Source organism: Chiroxiphia lanceolata, chromosome 3 (genome assembly GCF_009829145.1).
Source record: "Chiroxiphia lanceolata isolate bChiLan1 chromosome 3, bChiLan1.pri, whole genome shotgun sequence".
NCBI lineage: Eukaryota > Metazoa > Chordata > Aves > Passeriformes > Pipridae > Chiroxiphia > Chiroxiphia lanceolata.
This window is the reverse complement of record NC_045639.1, coordinates 4102146-4126546: the sequence shown is the minus strand read 5'-3', so window position 1 is coordinate 4126546 and position 24401 is coordinate 4102146. Positions and strand designations below refer to the sequence as shown.

Sequence of the window (24401 nt, the reverse complement as noted above, 5' to 3'; positions counted from 1 at the left end):
AAATAGGTCTCAATTGTGCTGTTGAGGCAGAGCTTCCTGGGAAGGTTGGAGGTGGCCAATGGGGCAGTTTGTGTGAGATTACAGAGGGACTGTGTTTTCTTGTGTAAAAATTAGGGAGAATCTGAACCAGGGAGACTGAATTTACGGGAATTTTAAAAAAAAACAACTCGCCTGGTTTGGTTTCTTTTTTTTCTATCTTAACAAATGTGTTCCTTCATCCAGTCAGGGACTTGTACTGCAGTTATGGAATCACTGGAGGAGATTCCCAGCGTAAGATAATGGAGATACTCCAACAGGCAGCCAGCTCGTGGTTTTTTTCTCTGTATTTCTAGCCTGTGTTTAGTGGACTCTAAAGTCATATACAAAACACAGCAGGTTGGAAAATGAAGTATTTGTTGTTATTGCCATTGCTGTTGTCATTCTCCTGGTGGTGTTTCATTAAAAACTGCAAAGTAAAAATAGGTGAAAACCTCACAAACCCCAAGTACTCTTATTTTGAGGGCTAGATTGAATGGGCCATTTGGGCTGAAACATTGCAGATTTAGGGTTTCTGATGAATGAAAAATATGGGCACAGATTGATGAAAGTGGTCATGTTCTGCAGATGTTTTCATCTGGTTTAAAAGAAATTATTTTAACCTAAGTGTGGCTAAGCTTTTCAGGCTGATCAGTTAATCAGTTGTTAAGAGGGAATTGAGGTCACTGATACCTATTTGAGAATGGAGTTACCAGGACATGTAGGAAAGTCTCTCACCCCACATGGGGCTAAAAGTAATGGAAATGAACATCAAAAGGGGAAAAATGAGCGAGGCAGATTTGTTTGTATAAATGGTTACACCCAGCATTTTGAAAAATAAATATCCTACTCAGACCCAAAAATGAATTAAAAGTTAATTGGAAACAAACAAACAAACAAACTAGCATAAATAACTTCACAGGTATTGAGGATTAAAATGTAAACCTGTCTGAAGAGGAAAGGCGGATAAACTGGCTCAGGGGAAATAAAAACCCATGTGAACCTTTGTCTAAGATTCCAGTTCAGCCAAACTCACATCTTTTAAAGGTTCAAAAAGATCCTTTTGCTTTAATTATCACATGTGTCTCCGTTCCCTGGCTCAAGGTGTGACTAAAAGCCATGAGAAGGCTGGTCATGGAAATTTGCAGCTCTTTGTGTGGTGGTAATGCCGTGGTGGTGCCTTTCAGCAACTCCTTGTTTTCGCATCCGTGCCACCGGCCGGGCGAGTTTCCCTGCAGAGGAGCATCATCCCAGTGGGGCAGACGCCCAGCAAATCCCTCTCCAGTGGGATTCAGCCCATGGCCAGGAGAGAGAGCAGCTCAGGGTGCGGAGCAGCTGGGCCTGCCAGCCCTCGGCGATGCTGGAACAGGAATTTTGTGTCACGTGGGAGCCGTCCCACAGAGTCTCACCCTGCAGCTTGGCTCTGCGTTCATCTGCTTGTGCTCAGGGGTTGATTCACTGCGAGCCACTGGCCAGATGTAGGTGCTGCAGGGTCTGACCTAAATGGGTGGGAATATTTTGCAAACCAGGAGGGACTTTGGCATCTCTGGCACTGACCTACTTAGCAACTTAGAAAAAAATCAACATTAAAGTGGAATCGAATGGAGGTACCTCGGCACATTTATCCACGTCTGTCCAAAATTAGCTTTTAGATGGGATTTAGATGTTCCCACTGAGTGGCACTTGCTGGAGCACAGAAGGATCTTCATTTATAACTGGAGACAGGTATCTGTCAAGTCAGAGGAGGGTGAGACACGGATTTAATTTGTTCCCCCTTTCCATAGGAACAGTCAAAACGCTACAGCCGAGAGCACTGGTTAGAAACATTCATCAGGTTATTCAACCTTCTTGGTTCAGAACTGCTTCTGACTAGACTTTCATTTTCCCGTTTTTTGGCATCACCTTGACATTATTGAATCATTTGAAATGAGAGGGGGAAAAAAGTGTTTTACTCCATGTATCCCTTTTTGTTTCTTTTGACTCTCTGGTGCTGGTGGTATATTTTGGGTTGTTTGGGTCACTGGGTGTTGCTTTGATTTCTTAATTGAATCATTGCAACTGTTAAGTGTCAGAATGGAAGAAATCAAAGGGATTTAAAACATCAACACAAACTTCCAGGAAGGATTTGCCTGAGTGTTCAAGTGAAAAACATGGCACTCTGGTCATGAAAAATGAGAAATAAATTCACAGGTATGAGTCATCTTGGAAAGAAAAATTGTAAACTCAGCCTGGAATATTGCTGAGGCAAAGCTGGGAGTGTGGATCTCTGTGGCTGCTGTTCAGTATCCAGTAAGGAGAGTGACTTAGGTTTTCAGTCGGCATCAAAAGCACTGAGTGTACTTACACCTGAGCTGAGGATCTGCCCCCACGTACTCCAGAGGAGGAGTGTGGATAAACTTACATGCAAGGGCAGGAGATTAGGGACAGGGGAGCACAAAACAGATGATTTGCTTTTTACGAAGAAACCCCCACCAAAACCAGGTAGATGTGATAACACTGGCGAGTCTGAAACCACACAACACAAACATAAATTCAAGATTTCCTGGAGGGTTTTGTGTGTTACGATAAAGTTGTATTTTCCAACCACATATTTGTAGTTACAGGTGAGTTTCCAAGACCAACATTTTTAGAGGTGCAAGGACAAATGCAGTGAAGCTTAGGGAGCTTTAAAAACATCTCTGCTTATCAAAAGGTTTTGAGTAGGAGGGCTCTGACACAAGCTTTTCAATATTTCATAATTCTGGAAAAAACTGAACCCTTCACCTTTGCATAAAAGGCTCCATTCAGTTTGCATTCCTGGTTGGTTACCTTAGTGGCTCAGTTTTTGCCTTGACCTATTTGCACATCACTGGAACATGCTCCTATAGCTAATGCTCCACATCAGCTTTGCAAAACCCACGGCATTTGAGGCACTCAGTAAATCTTCCAAGGAGCTCAGAGGTCAGATTGTAAGAAACATCTGAAATAACTCTCCGGAAAGGCGAGAAGAGAAGAACTCGGAACGTGAGAGCCGTAACATTTATTTCTGGCAGCCCAGGCTGTTGTGTTGCTCCCTGCAAGGTGTGTCAGAGTAGAGCTTATGAGGATCTGTGAAATGAAGATGTGAATTCCCTTTCCTCTGCTTTTCCCCCACCCTCCGGTTGTGGTTTGAGTTGTCATTCTTCTTCTTCTTTCTTTTTTGATTTTCTCCCCCTCTTCTCCTTTAGCTCTCCCTGCCAAGGGGAAAGCTGCTAAAATTGCCAATCCACCCTGTGCATGCAGCTTTTCCTATTGCACTCCCCTTGCTTTAGCCCAGAACCCTGGTCCAGAGCCCATCCCAGCTCCGGGGGATTCTTTCCGTGCGCTCCCACGGGCTGCAGATCAAGTCGAGTCAGGAGGATTTTTTCCAGTGTGCATCTCTGAGCTCTCTGCCCCACCTGTTTCCCACCAGACCCCGTCATGGGGATTAAATGTAATTCCTGTCTAATTACGGGTATTTACACCTCGACCTCAAAGCCACCCGCTTCCACCTGCGCCCCGGCCGCCCTGGGCTCCGGGCGCGGGCGAGTGGGGAGCTGTTCCCGGCAGGAGGGACACGGCAGCAGCTGTGTTTGTTTGATCTCCTCCCTGCCAGGGCTCCGTGCTCGGCGCTGGAAGGGCACACGGAAGCTGCTAATAGAGGCAGAACTAAAGAAACACACAGAGCAGTTCGGTGTTCCCAAGGATACATCCCAAGGAAAGAGGGAGAGCAAGAGGGAGAGGGCATGAGGGGAAAGCCCATGGAGGCTCCAGTAACTTCAGTGTAAATACAGACAGACCCCATGTTCCCGAGGGAAATCAAATCCCTTTGGTTTCCACAATGTTGACAGAGCTTGGCCATGGATTTTCGCTTCCTCTGGAGGCAGGGAATGGCACCATGACAGGGAGTAGGTGTCTCTGCAAAGACCGAGGCTTTCTGTGGGAGGAAGGGAAAACCATGGGGGCCTCCCACGGTTCTGGTTAAAATGGTTTGGGACAGCAAACAAGGGCAAACCAAACAGGAGCAGATTTTGTGGGGGACGTTTAGTGGGTCTGGAACCACGAGTTTCTTTCCAGGTGCGAGATGTGGCGGCTTTGGGGCTTGCTTTGAGCAACCCAAAAGGGCGTGGGGATGAAACATGGGAATGGTTGGGGTTTTTTTCCCAGGGAAGCAGCAGCTGGGCTTCATGTACAGTCAGAGTGAGGTTTATGGACTCAGTTCTAAATACTCTTTACCTCTGCAGAGCGTTCCAAGCAACTATGGCTTTGACTTTCCACCTCTCACTGTCTGTAGGCACCTGGGGCTGCTCAAACCTGGCTTTCATGAAAGCCAGAGTGCAGGGATAAATGAATTCCCGAGGATTTGGGGACCATATTTGCAAACCTAGCTCCCCTAAACTGAATTCCTAATCTCTGCATTTATAAATTTAATTTTAAAAATTAAATGAGACTGTTGATAGTGCTTCTGGAATTCAGGGTGAGCACAAGGGACAAAAGAGCACAGGGATGCTCATACTGGACCACACCAAAGGTCCAGTCTCCTGCCTCCAACTGGGACTATTTGTGGATGCTCAGAGACTCAGCAGACAAATATTGATTGATCTGGGTGGCCTTCAAATTCACTGTATCACTTTTAGGTCAAGTTGGGGAAGACTTTTGCTACCATACATGTGAAGATAAAGTGCTGGAATATTATCCATTGACTTACACTGCAACTCAATGGCAATGAAAAGCAGGAATGAATTTTTTTTGGTCTGACATTCATGGAATGTCACCATAATGTAGCAGGAGTTGCCTTTTAAATTACTGTTGTCATATATACTTATTTTTCACAAAGTATCTCAGCTATCAGTTCACATTTAATTATTCCTACTAAGCTAGAGAAAAGATGGTAATTAAAAAGCCCAAAAAACCAGTGAAATGCATTGTTGGTTATGCAAACTTCTGATGAGTGTCTTTCCACTTGAGCAAATATTTTGGATGATTTAGAGATGTGGAATTTTTGTCCTCTTGTTTCCAATTTCAGAACCCTCAAAGTCATCAGGAGAAATGCGGCAGGAAAATGGCTATTTCCTTACATTTTTGCATGGAGAAATGCATCTAATCAAAGCATGACCGTGGTGATTGAGTATCTCAGGGGGATCTCAGTGGAAGTGTCGTTGCCCTCCATATTGTACAGAAAGGGAAGTGCAAAGCTCTTGCAAATGAGGAACTTGTGGGAAAACCCTGCTGTATCCAATGCTGGCAGAATGATGCATCTCAGTTCCCAAAACGAGAGGAACTTGGGGTACCTCTCTGTTGATGGAGAACAAGAGGGAAGCATATGTCTCCCAGGCCAGCAGGGAATGATGGGCTCACCATCTAGAGAGCACAGCCAGAGAGTCTTGTCACTCACCCTGGGGCCAGATGGGGGCTCAGAAATCTTCAGTTTTTCCCTTCTGCTTATAAATCTCTGACCAGATTATGTGATGGTCCTGGTGCTGCCTGGCTTGGGGAGGGAGGAGATATGATGAGGCTGAAGGAGCTGAAATCTGTCTGTACTTGCAGCAAATCTCTCTTTTCTCCATCACTCTTCCTGTGACATGATTTCTACAGCCTTGTCTCTATGGCCCTTCACTGGTGTCTTTTTCTCTCTGTCAGTGGCAGGAGAGAAGGAATCAACAACAAAACTCAAGTGAGCAAAGTGTTTCTTGCAGGGATACAGGTCCTGTTAGCACCAGCTGGGATAGCTCCGAGCCCGAAAACCAGATCCAAGTGGAAATGTCGGGAAATACAAACGTACAGCCTGTTTTCTGACCACCTTACCCCGCTCCAGGTAGCAGCTCCACAGCCAACATGCCAACACAGAGCTGTAGTTACATCCCACTCAGACGTAGGAATAGCAGCCCTTTGCTGGGAATGGGGTTTAACAGGAGAGAAAAATCCAAGTAGCGAGTCGTCGAGGGATTTCAAGGGACCACATTTGCCACAAGCAAAATTCAGCTTGTGGCTCCTTTCTTCTGCTGCTGCCTTTTTTTTTTTTTTAATAGTATTTTCTCATTGAGTGATTATGATCTTTCCAAAAGGGGAGGAAAAAAAGGGGCCCTGAAGCACATTGGGTCTGAAGGGCTCAAATTAGGAGTTATCAAGAATCTCCCTGTAGCCAACCAGCTAATTCCAGTGGCAGAACAAGAGGGCTTCTGTTACCACACTGTGCTGAACTCCTGCTGCTCTTTCCATGACAGGTGTGGGCCCAATACCTGTTTATCAAGAGTCTTACTTATATAAAAGTAAAAAGTTCAGGAAACTAAAAAATCTGAGTCACTGTCTGCGAAACTCCCAAATAAAATAGTTTTATTTTCCAACCAACTCACTTTTCCTTTTTTAAGCCCAAGGAAAAGAAAGAAAGTAAAAAAACTTGCTTCAAACCCTGACCTTTGGAGGTGTATCCCCCCCTGGGTGATTCATCTGTTTACCTTAGGACAATTAAATGTGAGTCAGTTTAAATAAACTTTAAAACCAAAGGAAAAATACGCTAAAAACAGACCTGACCCCACCCCTTCTCCTACTAGGGACGAACTGAGAAGTATGAAAAAATGCAACACAGATCACATTTTCAGGAAAATCCTAAGGGATCTGGAGTGAGGCAAGTTATGGCAGCTCCTGTTCTCAGCCAGGAGCTGGAAGGTGGAGCTGCTCCAGGATGGCCCCTGGGAAAGCTGTCCCCACGCTGCCACCAGCAGGGACTGGCCACCACTAATAAGCTAAAGCAGGGGCCATCAGAGTCGTTAACCCCAATGCAGGAGGGTTAAATGCTTCACCTTCAGGCTACCAGTGGCTTCGAGGAATTTTGGTGGAGTGATGTCCTGACAGTTTGAAATATTTGGCACTGACAACAGGGGCAGGGGAAATACGACAGGGACACCGAGGTTTGCAGCAGGTAAAACTGGATGTAAAATCATCAAGGAATTACTAAGTGAGGGAGATGGGGAAGAGCAAGAACAACCCCCCCATAAATAAAGCAGTGCTAAATGCTGAGTGTCAGGGTTTGTGCTTGCAAGAGATGTGGCAGCTGCAGAGCGAAGCTCTTAAAGATCATGAATGGAAAGAATCAAAGCTGGTCTCCAGCCCTTGGAGCAGGATCTCCAGTGCTGTTAGCAGGCATGTGTCAGCTCAGAGACTGCCCGCAAAGTGGTGGAATTACTCAAAAATAACCCTGGATCTGGGGAAGTTTTTCACTGGCTTTCGGTTTCCGAGTTGTTAAAGTACCTCCAAATCACACTGAGACTAGAGGAAAAAATGTGAGTGAGAGGAAAAGCAGGAGCAGCTCATCCAATGGGTCTTGGAGGAAAACACGAGCCCTCTGAAATTCGCAGTAGAACCCTGAGCGCTGGGGACATGGCTGAGAAGAGCTGTGGCCAACCCTTCTCTCAACACAAACTGGCAAAGGTTGAGCAATTCCTCACTGTCATTCTCTGGCACAACATCCCTCAGTGCCTCTGTGCGGAGAGGGACGGGTTGCTCCTCCTCTCCCGGGAATCCAGAGGTGGCAGCAGGAAGGGGTGCCGCAGAGGGTGGGATGCAGGCGGGAGAGAGATCCAGAGAACATTCGCCTCTGTCAAAACCACTCTTTTTCTGGAAAGGCTGTTTTCTACCAGGAGGGTTTAAAACAATCTTAGGGGTTTTTTTTCCCCACATTAGTGAGAGTGATCTCTAATGATGGATCAGTTGGCTTTGAGACTGTATCAGCTGGGCACTTCAGCCCTGACAGTGTGATGAGGGGTCGGCCTTCCAGTGCCTAAAGGGGCTACAAAAAGGCTGGAGAGAGACTTTTTACAAGGGTATGGAGTGATAGGACGAGGGGGAATGGCTTTGAACTGACAGAGGGTCACTTCAGATTAGATATTAGGAAGAAATTCTTTACTGTGAGGATGGCGAGGCCCTGGCACATGTGGTCAGAAGCTGTGGATGTCCCATCCCTGGAAGTGTTCACGGCCAGGTTGGATGGAGCTCTGAACAACTTCTTGTGGAAGGTGTCCCTGCCCATGGCAGGGGAGTGGAATGGTCTTTAAGGTCCCTTCCAACCCAAACTGTTCTGTGATTCTGTGTTGCACTTTCTGTTGTCCTTGGGACACGGGGATTCTCCTGGCTGTGGTCACCAGGAGCTGCCATGGGAAACTTCAGGCCATATGCATGAAGGAGAGAAGCAATGAGGATCCACCAGCACTGGGTGCTTATTTCTCACCTCTCCACTGTGACTTCATGCTAGAGAGGAGCTGTGAGAAAGCAAGATGAGAGGGAGGTGGTGGTAAAGAAGCTCCATGAAAAATGAGGATGGCTCCTATCTTCTCAGCAGCCAGGGCTGTGATTGTCAGGATATGTGGCTGCTCTTTCCCCTGCCTGGTGTGAACAGCCCTTCTCCATCTGTTTTGGCACCTGTGTCCAAAGAGCACAGCAGGAGCCAGCATTCACAAACCTGCGCCCAACATCACCCACTGCTCGGAGCATTTCATTTCAAGGAGCGCAACCAGACATTCCTCCCAGTGAACAGGTGTGCTCAGGGAACAAGGAAATGCTGGAAATACAAATTTTCACAGGGAGGAGACTGTGCAGAGGCAAGTGTTGTTCCCAGAGGAGAGGTCTGGCTGTGTGACCGCAGCTTTGTGAGCGCCAGGGCTCAGCACAAAGCTGCCAAGCCGTTCTCTCAGCCTTTCCTGAGAGCTGCTGCTGGTTTTCTTTTAAATAAGGCAGAGTATGCCACACAACACAAGCCATGGGACCTTGGGAGGTAGAAATGCAGCCTTCCTGCCTGGTTCTTCACAGGTAGAGGGTATTTTATGTGTTATAGAGAAGGCAGAGTTGTCATGGAGAGTGTGGATACTGGAAAAAACCCTTTCAAATTAATTTTGTGCCATTTAAATATAAGTGCCTGCGCATTGTTGAAATGAAAAATCTATTGTGTATGGGCTCTTGTGTGTCACTTGAGTGAGCATCCAGAGCTCTGGCAGTGGGAGCACTGGCTTGGCTTGCTGCTGGCGGGCACGTACGGATGCAGCTGTGCTACCTGGTCCAGAACTAAATCCTCTGTCATCACACTGCACCAAACAAAAGTGTTCTGCAAATCAAGTCACTGTCATCAGACATGACACAGGAGTCTAAACTGTAGGTCAGATGAAGTCCTTCATTATTTAATGCAGCAGGGAACATGGAGCAAACCCACCTGCACGTCCATAGAGTTCCACGCACAAGCCAACTGCAGCGGGCACAGACTGATGGCCTTTGGGAGCCAGGTCTGCCCTCCTGGTTTACTGTTTGCCCAGTTACTTGGGAAAGCAGGACCCTCATTTGCTCCTCAGGTTGGTAAATGTTCCAAGGAGCCAACACGCAGAGACTGTGGAGATATTTTTAAATCACAGACAAATCTAAGAAAATGCCGATCTGGCGGGAGATTCACGTGCAGAGAAAGAAGTAGGCTTGCAAATGGGATTCCCGTTCTCTCTCTAGCAGAGAGCCACACTAGTGCATGTTGTCGAGGCTCGGCAGTGGGTGTAAATGCACTGTAACATTTGTGCTCCCGCCCTCTCGTCCCAGAATGTGAAGGATGTGGGATGCGATGGCATTTCGCGTGTCCCGGCCCCAGTAACCCCGCGGACTCCCGGCCGCACACCCGCAGTGTCAGTAGATGGTGCTGTTTCTATTGCCTGTCCACCAGCGCGGCCGCGGCTCTCCCGGAGCTCCCGGGAAGGCTGAGGCTCCCGCAGGGAACAGCATTTCGGGGCTGCCGGAGTCAGGAAGGAACAGGGACCGAGTTCAGATGGAAATCCCTCCTTCCCGCAGAGCAGTACCCTTGTTTCAGTACGTTTCTGTATCTGGCGGCCTGTGGGGATGAGGTACCTCTTGTGGGAGAGCACCTGCACTCTTGGGGGCTGTCATCTTTCTCTTCTCCTGGAGTTACTACTCTTGCCTCCAGTCCGGTCAAATGAGAGTATTATGGTTTCCATCTGGAGCAAAGCAGGACCTCGGGAGCTCAGGCAGAGGAATGAAGGCTCCTTACAGGCAAGCAAGAGGTGCCAGCCCTGCTCCAAGTCTGTCCAGCCACCCTGGGCTGGCCTGCTGTGATTTCACCCAGTGGGAAACCACCAGGTATCAGGAACCTTCCAGGTCCCCGAGAGGGTCCTTGCTCACATCTTGCCTGTGGTGGGAACTCCTTACTCTTAGGGCTCTTTCCTCAGCCTGCTGGCCCGAGATGTGAACTGAGCCAGACTTGTGGGCCCACGCACACTGTCCTGCAGGTGCCAGAAGTGATCACATGGGGCTTATGTTTGGACAGTGTCAAAGTGCCAGGTATCATCAGGGAGGCTATAAAATAAGATGCTTGGTCTACCCCTGCGTGCAAATGAGTTCAAATTCATCCCTCTGAGCTTCTTTATGCTATTCTAAAACTATATAATTTGCTGTCAGCAGCTCCTTGATTTGTTTAGGCTCCACACCAGCATTACGTTGGAAAATTATTTCGGGCTATTCGGTCATCGTCGCTTATCCAGTGTGGATCCCAGCTCCTCACCTACGGGACCTGCAGTTGTGCAGGCTGTGCAGCTGGCTGCTTCTGAGCACACAGCCAAATTCACCTAGAGGAAAGGTGTGAGGGTGTGCAGGTGGATTAAATAGAGTCCTGGTCTTGGATTGCTTCCGTGCTGTGTGGATTTGTGCTGCATGTCCAGCTGAGTCACTCCCAGATGGGTCTGTGGACTGCTCTGTAATGTGGTCCCTCAGCACTCAGATTTACTGCCCTGCACTAAAATAGTGAGCCTCCTAACTGGAGAGAGCATCCTGGGGTTAAAGCCCGAAACAATTACTGGACTGTTATAAAACTCCTTTAAATAGTCCCAGCCAACCTTTTCTTCATTAGGTGATGGCCAACTAGAGTGTCCCTGCCTTTGCTTTCAGACCCCGCAGTTGATGACCTCAGACCAGGTGAGACAGCAGTGAGATATGGGGGTTTGAACATAATCACCCTGCACTTAGCAGCCATTAGGTCAGCACGGCTTTACTAACACACTGTGTGTTTACACAGCCTCCAACAGTTCAAAAAGCCAAAGGAGGATCACAAGTCTATCTTCAAGCCAAAGGGGAAAAAGATTGACACAGGGTTGTAATCATCAGTGTCTGAAAAAAGCCTTCTCGTCTGTTTTTGAGCGTGTTCAAACAAGACCTGACTCTTTGTACAACAGGGGTGCAGGGAAGGTGGGCAAATGCCATTCTTGTGGTTTAATTAAGGACCTCAATGGGGATCTAACAAATGCTATGTGAGTTGTGCCTAGTGGGTCTCCCATGTGTGTCAGGAGACAGGGAAGGAGGGGGGATGCCGGGGAGGGTGGAAAGGGTGTGGGATGTGAGGGACGGTGTGTGGCAGCTGTTCACAGCAAATACTATTCTAGCTCATGGCTATGTGTTCCAGCCCTGTTGGAAAATTACATCTAAATAACAGATCACGAAAGAGCAACCCTGACAAGGCCTGTAATTTAGTCCCAAGAGGAAATTCTTCATTCATCAACTGTACAAGAGACTAAATTAGTTCTCTGCTGGACAAGGCTTTGCTGGCAGTTTGCTCTGTGGGTCAGCCCTACCTTAGAGCAGGTCCCTCTGGGGAGTCACTCCTGCCAGGGGCAGACCCATTCCCAGCCCAGGGAGTGACGCCACTCTCCCAGCCCAGGGCAAGGGCTTCGTTCTCCTGTGTGTTTTGGGGCTGTGGGGAGTGACTGGCGCTGTCTGAGGCTGTTGGACAGGAGGGTTGTGGTGAGGGTGAGAGCACTTTGCCCCAAGGTGAGACATCACCCCAAGGCAGCTCTCCCTTGCCATCAGCGCTCCTTGCAGTGGGCTCTGCTGTTTGGACTGGCAGGAGAAGGAGGGATGCTGTCCTGGCTCTTACACAGCTCACTCCCTGGTGTCAACATCTCCCTGTTCTCTTATGCTGTCTGCACAAGGAGAGGGCACCCAAAGGGCCTCCTGGCTGGAACAGCTGGTGCAACAGAGACCTCCATGGTCTGTGGGCTCCATTCCCATATGTACAGATGTGTTTCTTTTGATCATGTCGACAGCAAGGTTTTTTAAATGTTGACTCGGTTGATTTCCTGTTAATGCCTCCCTTGCACACGAAACCAAGGTGTGTTTAGTTTCTTCCTGCACAGCAATTGCTATTTTTCAGGTGCAGTTTGCAGCTTTCCCATTTCCAGAGGCCTGGTGTGTGGGTGTGGGAGACTAAATCAAAACCACCCCAATCTGTCAGAGGTGTCCTGGGCAGTTAAACTTACCTCAAGTGTGCTTTTCTTCTCTTTGTGCTTTGAATCGGGTTCTGCCACTTTCACTCATACTAAGAAGTTATCATTCTCAAGGATACATCCTATTTGTATTTGGAACTAATGAAAACACCAGGGGAAGCCAGGAATTCTTCAGAATCAGGTCCAAAAGTTTATTTTTGATAATACTTTCTTCATCATCATCTGTAATGTCCAGTGCTTCCACCAGCATCTTCTTTAACCTATTGATCAATTCTCTTTTTTTCAGGATAATACAAAAAAAGCCTTGCAGATAACTCTGTATTATTTCTGCCAGCCTGGTTTGTTTATGTCTGAAAATACAGGGACTTGTATCTGCTTAGAAACAAACTGATGATCTGCATGTCCTTATAGTTTTTGAGTCCTGCTTTGATGGTCTTGAGGTGTTTGGTCACAGTGATTTTCTGTAGCATTTCTATAACCCATTTCTTCTAGGTTAGTTGTACATGGAGGCATTGCTTTTTTTTTTAATTTCCTTGATTCTTTTGTCTCAGTTTCACTGAGGGGTCTTTTGGCTTGGGTTAAGGGATGTAAAATGCCTGTGAGGTGCTCCCCATCCCCTTCCACTCTTTAGAGGAACGCTCCTGTCTCATCTCCACTTACTCACCCTACTTTCAGATGAAACACACCTGCACTTTTCACTCTCCACCGAAACTTCTCTGCTGCTTGTCATTTTGTTGCTCCTCCACACCCTCCTCTGAATCTATTCCTGCTGTTCTGCAGCGATAAGGGTATGTTAGCAAATACAATGAACAGTATCCCCTTTGGTCCGAGAGGCAAATCAGTATTTAAGGCCTTGCAGGATGTTTTCCTTTAGGAGGAGAAATGGGTGACACAAGCCAGGTACGCACCTTGACACAACCTGTTTATTCGCAAGGAATGCTCGGGACTGCCCCAGCCCCAAAGCCAAGAGGAGCAAACAGAGGAAAGTCCTGTTGCTGGCAACGTTTGAGTCTGTCCTGCCAATCATGTCTGAGCCTCGGGGTTCTGCAGACCATCACCCCTTGGGTCTGCTCCTTCCCCCTCCCAGACCTTGCCAGGCAGTGCCTGCACCCATCCAGTAGCAGTCGGGGTAACCACCTCTGCCCAAGGATTTGTCTTGGGATCAGACCTTGTCAGGGACGGTGGCTCCTTTTGTTTCCAGCTACCTCCCGACATAAATGACTTTCTCCTTTCACACACAAAAAGAGAGACATCTGATACCCGCTGGCTTTGTGCAGAGCTGTTATTTGCTGCAGACCAATGACCCGGTTGAAGGCAGCCATTAACTCACTTTAAAGAAACCCCATTACTAGAATATGTTCAGTCTGGTTTTCTGTCACATCCTTCTCCTTCTTAATACTTTATTTACTTCTTTGGCTCGCTGTACCAGATATGGAGATTTTTCTTTCAGCTGTTTGAGCTCAGCTCTCCCTGGCCAAAGGCAATGGTAGGGAATATGTGTGTGCCAAATGCAGGTATGAGTAATTTTCCATTGTACTTGGTAGGAGGCATTACCTACACTTGTCATCAGGGAGTTTTGTCTTCCCATTCACCTGCTTGTCCCAGGCTGTTCTGAGTTTCCCTGCAGTCCTCACTGGTGGTGATGATACTAAATCACTGGTTCCCAGTGGCAAATTTGATACCTGGGTGCTGACCCATTTTCTGGTGAAAATACACCAGCTTTGCCTGGGAGTCCGTTTCTGGGCAAAAGCCATTTGTAGGACTGTCCTCTAGTGCTGAGACTAAGCCTAGGGCTCTTCTGATGTGTAATGAGCTGTGTAATGGGATCTCCTCTCTGTTGAGATAGTAGAGGAAAGCTGGTTTGGTAGTGTGGTCTGAGGGAACAGAAGTGAAGTCTCTGGGGGCAGGAAGTGTCCAGCTCAGCTCTGCAGGACTCAGCAAAGCCCTGCTGCAGTTTCTCAGCCCATTCCCACCTCTCCCCTGTCTCATGGGGATGCCCTGAGGGTTAACCACCAGAGCCACATCATCTTCCTTTTGTACTGAAAGAAAGACTCTTCAGTGTGTCTGCATGACAGAGCCCTAAACTGAACAAGAGTGACCTGTATGGAGCTGTGTGGCAGCGTTGCAGCACTGAGGGTAAGTTACAGTGGCTGCTTAACCCTGACAGCTGTTGCAGTGTTTGCTACATGCAAGGCGTTATTAGTGCTACCAGTGGAGATGGGAGCAAACCCTCCTGTGCCCTCAAAGTTGCATTGCTTTCGTATTGTCTCATACCTGGCAAATCCAGCTGTGGTACCTTATGCTGCTTCCCTTTATTTTTTTTCCAAACGTGTTGGTTGGACTGTGAAAAATGCAGCAGTTTCAGCTGAAGGTTGGGCAGCCCACAAAGCACAGAGAGAGCGCTTCTCAAATTCGGTCCCTCACCACATTTATTGCCCTGAACTCACTTTCGCTTTTGCATTGGCCATTCAGGGGTAAATGAATATCCTGTTTCATAGAAGAGCGATCAGGAGCACAGTTTTCACCTCCCTCTCACAGAGCAACAGGGTGCAACAGCATTTTCACAGGGGACTGGAGTGAAACGGTAAGGGCTTGTTTTACTTTGCAGTCGAGAGGGAGGAGCTGAGTCCTGGGATGCTGAGACTTGTGCTGAAGGTCACATACCTTCTTGTCATGGGGCTGAGACCAGATCTCCTAAGTACTGACCTCTGCTCTCTCCATAAGAGCACTCTTCCTTTCAAGAGAGGAGCTGGTGAAAGCTGATCTCACACGTCCAGGTGAAATTGTCACCTAAGCAGCTCCTTGGAAATATGAGTTATTCCTCTTGCTGGGAACAACTGAGGGTAAGACCTGGATTTCATGCTGTTCTTTTGACATTAAAGTAAAAACAAAAACCTTGGGAAACTGTTGAAGCTGCTGACTCATAACCATACCCGTTACATGACTAGCAGCTTTCATCTCAAATTGCTTTATAGTGGAGACCAGAGGTTGTCCTCAGACCCAGGCCTGAAAAGTCAGCAGAGCTTGCTAATGGGAAGAGAACACCATTAGCACGAGCAGCCCCAGCACTTCCAGAGTGTCTCACCAGTGTGTGCATTGCCAGGGGCTGTAGGAGCAGCAGCAGCAGCTCTTTCTGCCCTCCAGAGCCAGGAGCTGAGCTCTGCGGGGTTACCTCAGTGACTATCTCTGTGCTGGCACGTTATTTTGCGGTATGGCTTCACCTCAGGTTTTCCTCATTTGTACAAAGAGTGACAGCCTCCTGGAGTGTAATTTACTTTATAAAGGCTGAAAAGTGCCCAGCTGGTGTCAGCTCTGGGCCCTGGCCAAGAGGGAGTTCATGAACCGGTGAGCTCGTAGCTGGCCCCAAAGCCTGTAAAAATGCCGTGCAAAAACACGGCCCGTGAGCTCCTTCCTCGCAGCGCAAACACATCTCACCATCAGGCAAGTGAAATTTCTTTTCCCTTCCTCCTCTTCTTTTCATCCCAGCACACAGCTACACTTTTAACTGATTGCTTAAAAAGGCTTGCATGTCACCCCGAGGTGACATTTCTGGCTCAGACCGTCGGCTGGGACTCATGCACAGCACTTCAGGCACTGCCATAGGTCGGTATATATTTGGATATCTGTGTCTGGAGGACTGGACTGTCTCATAAGGAGTTCTCCAAAGGGAGGCAGAAGGAGGGGTGCTGCTGAGGAGCTCGTAGCCCATGCACACCAGGTGGACCCCAGCACAGTCGTGTTGCTTAAAATGTCGTGGAATAGGCAATGGTGAAAGTTTGTGATAGTGAAAACTTGGAGAAAGAATATTCTGTCCTTGGACCTGATGATGTGTTCTTTTAAAAATCTCAACCTGTGCAATAGCTGCAAAGGATAAAAGGGTATCTGTGGCCTCCCAGCTTAGACTGGAAGTTTCTCTGGGCAGCACTTAACAGCATCTAAACCTGTGAGAGCTCGCTTCAGCTTTTGGTGGTAAAACAGCACATATGTGATTTCCTGAAGGGGATCTGAACAGCTTATGGGGAATCATGTGTGGAGGGGCTAGAGGAAGTGCAATGTTCTGCAGAGCAGGGAACACCATGCTCTTCTCCCACCCCCTTTTGCCACAGCACTGCAAATCTGGGTAGTAAAAATAATAGTGATGACCGAGGTCAAGTTTAGTGTAGAAATGCTTTACAGCGTGTGCTGTGATGGTAAAACCTTCCTGGCCTGAGAACAGCTATGCCAGGAAAGCTGTGCTTTGTATCCACACACCAGGAAATCCCCCTGCCACCCACACTGGAGCCCAAGAGGCTGCAGAGTGGCCAATGTGCCATGGCCACAGCTCCCTCCCTGCCCGGAGCAGGTGCTGGTGGAGTTCAGGAGCACAGCCTCCCTGGGTTGCTCACATCCTGGTCAGTTGTGGCAAACAAATCCCCTGGGTAACTTGCAAAAAAATCTCAAGTAACTCATTCATTTTTTCAAGAGTTGTTACGACACAAATGCTGCCTTTAACCATGGGGAATAAAGGAGGTAACCATATCTGCTTGCACATGAAAGACATGGACACTGTGGACTTATAATTGCATGCACTCATGTTTAGCACCATTATCTACTCTCATTTTATCTTTTTTTTCCATGAGAGCTTGCCCCACTGAGCCTTTCCACTGCCAAATTTACGTTAGGGCACTTTAACAAGACAGGAGTACGTGTCTGTATCTGTAGCCTGGATTGCAGTGACAGCTCTGGATGGATTGTGCTCTCCTACCTGTTTTTGTGATCCTGTATGGAAAAGGGTTATATATATAAATATATATATATATATATATATATAATGCATGACATGAATCAGCCATGGCTCTTTCTCAGCCAGGTCTTTGTTTTCTTCACACCTGAGGACCAGGGCCAGGCTTTTTGATATGGAGCATCCTGGGGTATTTAGACACTCGTCTCACCTGGATTTCAGGGAAGGGGGAGCCTCTCTGGATTTCAGGGAAGGAGGAGCCTCTCTGGTTTGGAAGGACTTGCACCATGCATGCTTGAGAAGGTTTAGGTTCCCCATGACCACGTGGAGAAGGTGATATTTGTCAGAGAGCAGGGCTAAGTCAGCTTTATTGCTGATTATCTCAGATTCACTTTTCAGAGGATGGATTACAGCATGAGATAGGGTGGTATTATTACTGCTGGTTGTTAAAACAAGAAGGGAGGGGAGAGAACTGTTGGTCTTCTGGGGAACAAGATAAGTTTGTTCTAGTGATGGCAGTGATCCAAGCAGACTTTCCTAGGCACACTCTTCTCGTACACTTTTCCGTGACCATAAAGCAGAAAGAGCTTTTTACATACAAAAAGGCAAAGGGCAAGGCAAAAGTTTTGCCAGCTGTCGTTTTTCACTTGATTCCCTCATTTTCAACATCATTGTGTAAAGCCTGGCTAGATAAGCCTATAATAAACATGCCAGTGTTTGCATATGTGAAGGCATATATGCACAGGTCATATACTGATCCCAGAGGCTTTGCTAAAATATGGAAGGTTTACCACCAAATTGCTTGCTTTTGGAAGAATGAACTGGTTTACAAACTTGAATCTACTCCCAATCCCAAAGACTCCATTCCTTGTGTAAAGGTCTAACAGGGAATGGAGTTTGGGTATCAGTGCTGTATGACCTCATAGTTTAGGAATTGCCACAGAGAACAAATGAAACTTTCTCTCTAATCAGGTTAAAAATTGATGTTAAGATAACAGAAGTTTCCAGGGTCTGGCTACTATTTTAAGCCTCTCAAAAACCAAATTCAGTTCTCACATCTGTCCTTGCAACCCCGTACATCTTGTAGGGTAAATGAAATGAATTTGAGAACAAAATTTGGCCTCCCTTCAAATGAATTCTTTTAACCTAACTGAGTGGTAAAGCCCAAGACAACAAGGGTAAAAACTTGGATATTTTTCGAATTTGGGTCCTTTTAAATTACTATTCTTTTGCTCATTATCATTGATGAGCTTATTAGTGCAATTTGGGGGGGGGGGGTGGAACCTGACTGTGGAGTTTGAGACTGTGTTCCTTGTTTTGCAGTGCCTGCGGAGAACTGGGTTGTGTGGCACAGCCAGGGATGCAGTTGGCCAAGAGCCACCTCTGACAGCAGCCAAGAGAAACCATTTTTGGGGAGGTAAGTGTGCAATAGGCAGATAAAAGCCAACCCATCCCCAAAGCAGTAAAATGTAGATTTTATGCCCTGAAGATTCGAAGGTTTTATGCATTCAGAAGCTTTTGTTTACTCACCTTTTGTAGCTATTATATTTCTATAATGTTACCCTTTGTATCTATTGTGTTTATTATTTTCCTGTAGATAGAGGGGTTTTTTAATTCTTTTCACTGCATTCAGGATGACAGTGTAATCTTGGGGTGAAGAGTGGCACCATCCAGATTTTTGTTCTGTGGAAAAGTATTCCTTTCAGATTGAAAGCTCATCGTTTACGCTATACAAAAAAAAAAAGGGGGGGGGATAAATAGTTGTTTCAGCCTGTTTTCCTGGCACTGCTCCTCATTTTATGTGCTTATATTATCTCCTCTTACTCATCTTGTCATTCACATTGTGTCTACTTCAAAAGTTGCAGGCATGTGACGTTCTGGTGCATGAAAAGCTGTGCAGTCCTCTTAGAGTAGATGCAGGATGAGTTCCAGGATCTCTTTTTTTTTCCTCCACCTGAAACGAGTTATGCCAATGTAAAGCAATTAAGTATTTTTAGGAGTTAAGTTTTAAAGTGTGAATCAGTTTGGGAGAAACTGTACCAAACCTCTTTGAATTTTCTTGATGTTATCTTTATAAGTCATAGGATTAGGAAGCCTCCTGCTAACCAACAGAAGCAGGAATATCTATTCCTGCTGCTGGAACGGCAGGACAGTGCTGTCATTTAGGCTGCAAAAGAGAGAGATAGATAGACCTGAATCTCAGACTAAGCCTGTGAAAATATAAACTATATAAATGAATTTGAGTTAATTTTTTGGATTTGGAAACTTATTGTTTCTAGCAGAACTGCGAGCCCGAGCGCAAACTAAAGTTAGATTTAATGGTAGCCATAAACAACTTATGGGTTGCACTTATATGTGTGCCTCAAAACTGAGGTTCTGAAAGTTTTTTGGAGACTTCCCACCTAGGGAAAGCAGCAGAATAAATCTAAAAGGCACATGAAAGCAGCAATCGTTAATAAGCACCGTGAACAGCTTCATGAGCTCTGCAGTGTCCACAGCTCCGAGGATAATGAACCTTATCTTTGCATGAGATAATGGTTGGGACCAAAAAGGGGAGGTGGAGGGGAATTTGACCACCCACAGAACAAATACCATTATCAAAGTGCAGCTTATGCCCTAAAGCGAACTTACTGGCTGGAGTGACATTTCTGCTTGGCATTTTGTCTGCTTTGCAAGGTGAGGATGGGGAGGAGGAAGGGAAGGAGAGAGGGAGGGAGGGGGAGAAAAATAGCCCAGCTGACATTTCAAGCAAGTAAATAACTCAGCGGGAAGCCAGCCTGCGTGGTGTTTCCACTCCTAACGTGTAATTCCCATTCCATGAGCGCAGGGCACCATCCCTGTCCCCGTCCCCATCCCCAGGGTGGGCTGGGAAGGCTCTCGGCAGAGCCGGAAATCGGGGATCAGCCCTGTCAGCTCATATCTCATCAGTAGCAAGGAAGTGCAAGAACAGGGATTTCATTCCCACTGGAGGTGCCGTTGGTTCCTGTGGCCTCAGAACGTGAAATCAGCTCAGTGGAGGGAAAAAGGGAACAGGTCCTTGTGCTGCCAAAGGCTGGGATTCCATCACCCGTGACTGCTACTTCTTGCACAAGCAGAGAAGTGCTGGCTGCTCCAGGGGGAAAAGAAATGAACACTTCAGTCTCTCTTGGAGGTCCTGTAGGATTATGAGAGCAGTTGGTTTCCCTGTGCATGTTCAAAAGGAGCGTCTGCTTGTTTGTACCAGCTTAGGAATCTGCCTCTATCTTCCAAGCATCTCTTGAGAGGATACCGGCTCTCATGAGGCAAAACATTTGAGTGGTGATCAGTTCCCCATAACAGCGCAAAAGATGGAGATAAAACAAGGCATGGACCCTCAGGGCACTGCACAGAGCATCTTGCTTCTGCCTCAGAGGTGGATAACTAGGCACAGCCCTGTCGTCTCCTCATGGGACCCAGTCAGCTCCCAAATTCACTGGACATGGGTTTTTTTCCTGCCTTGATTCCCATGCAGCTGCAAAAAACCAGTAGCAAACATATGCCAGTAGAAAACACAGTATCATTCTCCTGTGCTGACAGATAAGAAGGAAAATGAGGCTTAAGCTCTCAAAACACCATCAAACCAAATGTGAAATCGAGGTTATGCACTAGATTACTCGAAGGTGTGTTTTGTCTTAAATATTTGGGTATTAATTGCTGTCTGAGCAGCAATTAGGCTCCGCACAGGTGAATGTGAGGATATTCTGCAGGAACTGTGCCCTGTGGCAGTACAGCAGTGGTGCCTCTCACGCTAATTCTGCTAAGACAGTGTCCTGTCTGCTGCAGCTTCACGGGAGGAGTGGTGGTGATGCCACACTGAAGAAAGGAAAACATTAATATATTGGTCCAAAAAGGAAAATAGCTGTTTTGTGTGCTCAGTGCCACACCTGGCTTCTGCCTCCCATTCCTCTGTGCTACCTGTGAACAAGGAGGTGTCTCCCACTCCCTTATTACACATTTCAATAACATGTGAATATGAAGTCAAACTGAAATTCCTAGTGCCTCTCATTGCCTCTGCACTGCAAAGCTCTGCCATCACTCAGTTGCTTGCACTGTTCTGTTCATGTTAAAGGGCTGCACCAGTATTTTCATGGGATGGAATTCCATTCTTTACATGGAGGCGATGTGCCTCTATGACACTCAGCTCATGGATTTGGCCCTCGGTGACTAATATTACTTCAAACCAAAACATAGTCCATATCCCAGAGGTCTTCCAGTATACCATGGCATTCCTGGTGCTCTCTGAAATGTCATGGGAATGTCACTCACCAGTGGGGCTCACTGAAGTTCTCATTGTGGAAGTTACTGCAAACGGAGTCCCCTCTGTGGATTCATTCAGTCATCATGATTCATTCTTTGCTTGAGTAAATGTTGTGATATTCAAAGGTCAGGAATCATCTTCCCCATCTTGTTTAAAGTCCTGTCCTGTGACAGTTTTAGAGCTGCTCTAACTAACCTTTAATGGAAAATAAGTTTAAATGCTGGTAGTTTTCAGTGTTTGTTTTCTCTTCCTATGAAGCAAAAATGTGCTTATAAAATACTTTCAAGCTTTGCTAAACATTTCATACCATTCTAGTTGTTTTCCATTCAGTCTTTCACACATTATGTTTGTTGTCCAGAGTAATGTTGGAATTGTTTTCCACTGGGAATATACTTTGAGAGAACTAAAGATCACTCTTCATCTCAGTGAAAAAACCTTACTTTTCTCAAATAAAACAACAAACACCACTAGTGTGTGGAAATACCAGAGAAATGAGCGTACCAACCAAGGTAGAAAATGTTTTTGATGGGGAAGTAAGAATAGTCATTAAAAATCTGCTGAAGAAGGTAGCACCAAAAAGACTGTATCCTCCTGCTAATTTTTTTAAAAACATTATTGAATGAGTTCTCACTTGGGAGAAATAAACTCCATTTGTTACATATGGTAGATATTTTACAGCCTCCGCCATCCCAGTAGCTGCAAGTGTATTATAGCTTAAGAAAAAACATACTTTCACTGGTCAGCTTTCAAATTAATCTTGACTGCGAGGAAATTGGGCTTGTTGCATTTCTGCAGTTCTTCCCCCTCAAAAGGCAGCAAGGAGGATATAACAAAACTCTCTTTGTCTCTCTAATCAGACATCTTGTGACCAAACGAGAGGGGCAGGAGTGGAAATACCCAACCCAGTTGAGTAATTGCTGATAATCACAAAGCTGATCACATCTACAGGAATTTGAATGGCTGGGGCTCTCTGACACAGAGATCCATAGCGGTTTCCCAGGTGGTTTCCCAGGAAAGGTGGATGAGTTTGGGTGTGTTTGCAGCCTGTGATGTTGCAAAGGGCCACTTGGCTCTCCAGAGTGGTGGGACAGCAGAAAGGGTTGGAGATTCGTGCCTTGCAGCCAGCAGTGACCAGGGACCAGATAAAGAGGGAAACAGTAGTGTCTGCTACATGGAGAGGCAAATAAGTGAGAATATCTTAAGGAACTCATTAGGAGAGTCCCTCATGGAAGAAATAACTGAGGACGTTTGACCAAGCAAAATAATTCATAGTTTTCTCCAAACAATTTAGATCTTCAGGCTGGGGACGTTATGTTCACCTAAAGTGGGAGTAACTCTGTAGGAGTTATGTACAGACATTCTGTAAATAAACACAGAAAATTACTCTAGATCTGTATCTTCCTTTTCATATGCATCTCCTCCTTTTCCATAACTCTGTCACAGTCCCATTAGGAGGGATCCCAGCTCTCCAGAACAATTCTGCAGTGCCCTTAAACATCTTTGGGAATCCCGAAGCAGAACTGCTAAACCACACAGAGCTGGAAGCCGTAAATATTCTTGTTTTGGACATTTAATTAAGAAATTAGGACAAGGTGCTCTTGGTGAGTTCTTCAGGCCCTGACGATGCCATTCCCAGCATGGGAGTGACACAAATGTCCCCATGCTGCTGTTTTCAGCAGTCAGTTGACCTGAGAAAGACCGATGTGATGATTTTTAGGAGCAGTGTTCTACAGGGGCTTTTTGTCCCGGGTGTTTTGCTCAGTCCCCAGAGATCAGACATTTATAGTTCCCCTTTCCTCTCCTCCCTCCTTCTCATCCTCATGCAGAGGCTCACCAGGGCTAGTTGGTGACTTGTCAGCTGTGTCATGTCAGATGAGAAAGTGAATCTTAGGAAGGCCAACAATGACCCCTTCCCCATCACTTCCGAGCGTTTCTGACGAGCCTGTGGCACTGGATGAGATCCCACTGATCCGAGTGAAGGAAAGCCATTATCCTTTCTGGAGTGGTGTTATAGTGGCAATAGGGAAACAGGTCTAATCTGCATAAATCGGTGTGGTTGTTAGTAGATCCCTCTCACTGTGCTAACCTGTTAAATATCCTTTACTCCAGCACAGAAATAACAGTGCTTGGTGTTAGTCAGGATGAGAAAATACCAAAAGTAGGAGAAAATACCAATAGTAAGGGGGTTTTTTAACTGTTTTCCAGCATAAATGGTTTTCATCGCACCATTGACTCAGAGTCACTTCATGAGTTCCTTTATCTGCAGAATTCCTTTAAAGTTTAACAGTGCAGAACTAATTTTGATGACTCAGTAGCACGAAAATTGTTATTTTAAGTGCCGAAAAGGTATTTTCCCTGTGGATTTTCTAGCGCTGAGGCAACGTTCTGAATGTTTTGACTGCTACTTTGTCTGACAATGTAAACAGACAGGAATAATTTAATGATTAACTCGTTATCCTTGATGCATTCCTTGATGTCTCATCTTGTTATTAACAGTTTGCCCATGTTTTGAAATATATATAATAAGAAGCAGAGCTAATTTTGCTCTGGAATGCTCTTTAACACCATTCCACAACTTTTTCCACCCACTGGCTGAGCTTGGTCAGCGAAGACTCTCTGTATTAACATCCCAGTGACTCGCTCTGGCACTTTCAGCTGTGTAAAATTAAACCCACTAATAAGAAACTGCTCATCAAAGAACTTGAATATGTGCATAAGACCATCCTTATTCAGCCTCCTTCTATTTGAGCCTAAGCTTAACTTTACTCCACACTTGCAAATCTTGCTTAAAGCAGCCAGACTCAGTTTGCTGGTTGGGTCTTTGAAATACTTCCTGGCACCACATCCTGCTTCTGTCACCTTTAATAATTACCTGTCTATCATTGCCACTTCCTCACACAATCCTCCTCGAAAAGCCTTTTGCAGAAGGCTGATATGAGATCTTGGAAAAATCCCATTTGTCTTTGAACACGAGCACCGCCTTGTTTTCCGTACAAACTGGAATGTCGAAAAATAACAGAACGCTTTCATCATCGGGGAGAATTTTTAATGCATTTTCACCCAAACTTTCAGTGTGATAATATCATGTGCTGTTATTTTTCTGTTCACTGTCACATTTATGAGATGATGTGTGTGC

At 46.2% G+C, this 24401-nt stretch overlaps 1 long non-coding RNA gene across 2 annotated transcripts in view; it reads left to right on the top strand.

The window, feature by feature from the left end:
- Positions 1–24401, top strand: part of LOC116783797 — a 279628-nt gene that overhangs the window by 173024 nt on the left and 82203 nt on the right. For both annotated transcript variants that reach the window (XR_004355846.1, XR_004355847.1), the window contains exon 6: positions 18313–18406. This is a non-coding gene — a long non-coding RNA (uncharacterized LOC116783797). The remainder of the gene's footprint in view (positions 1–18312; positions 18407–24401) is intronic.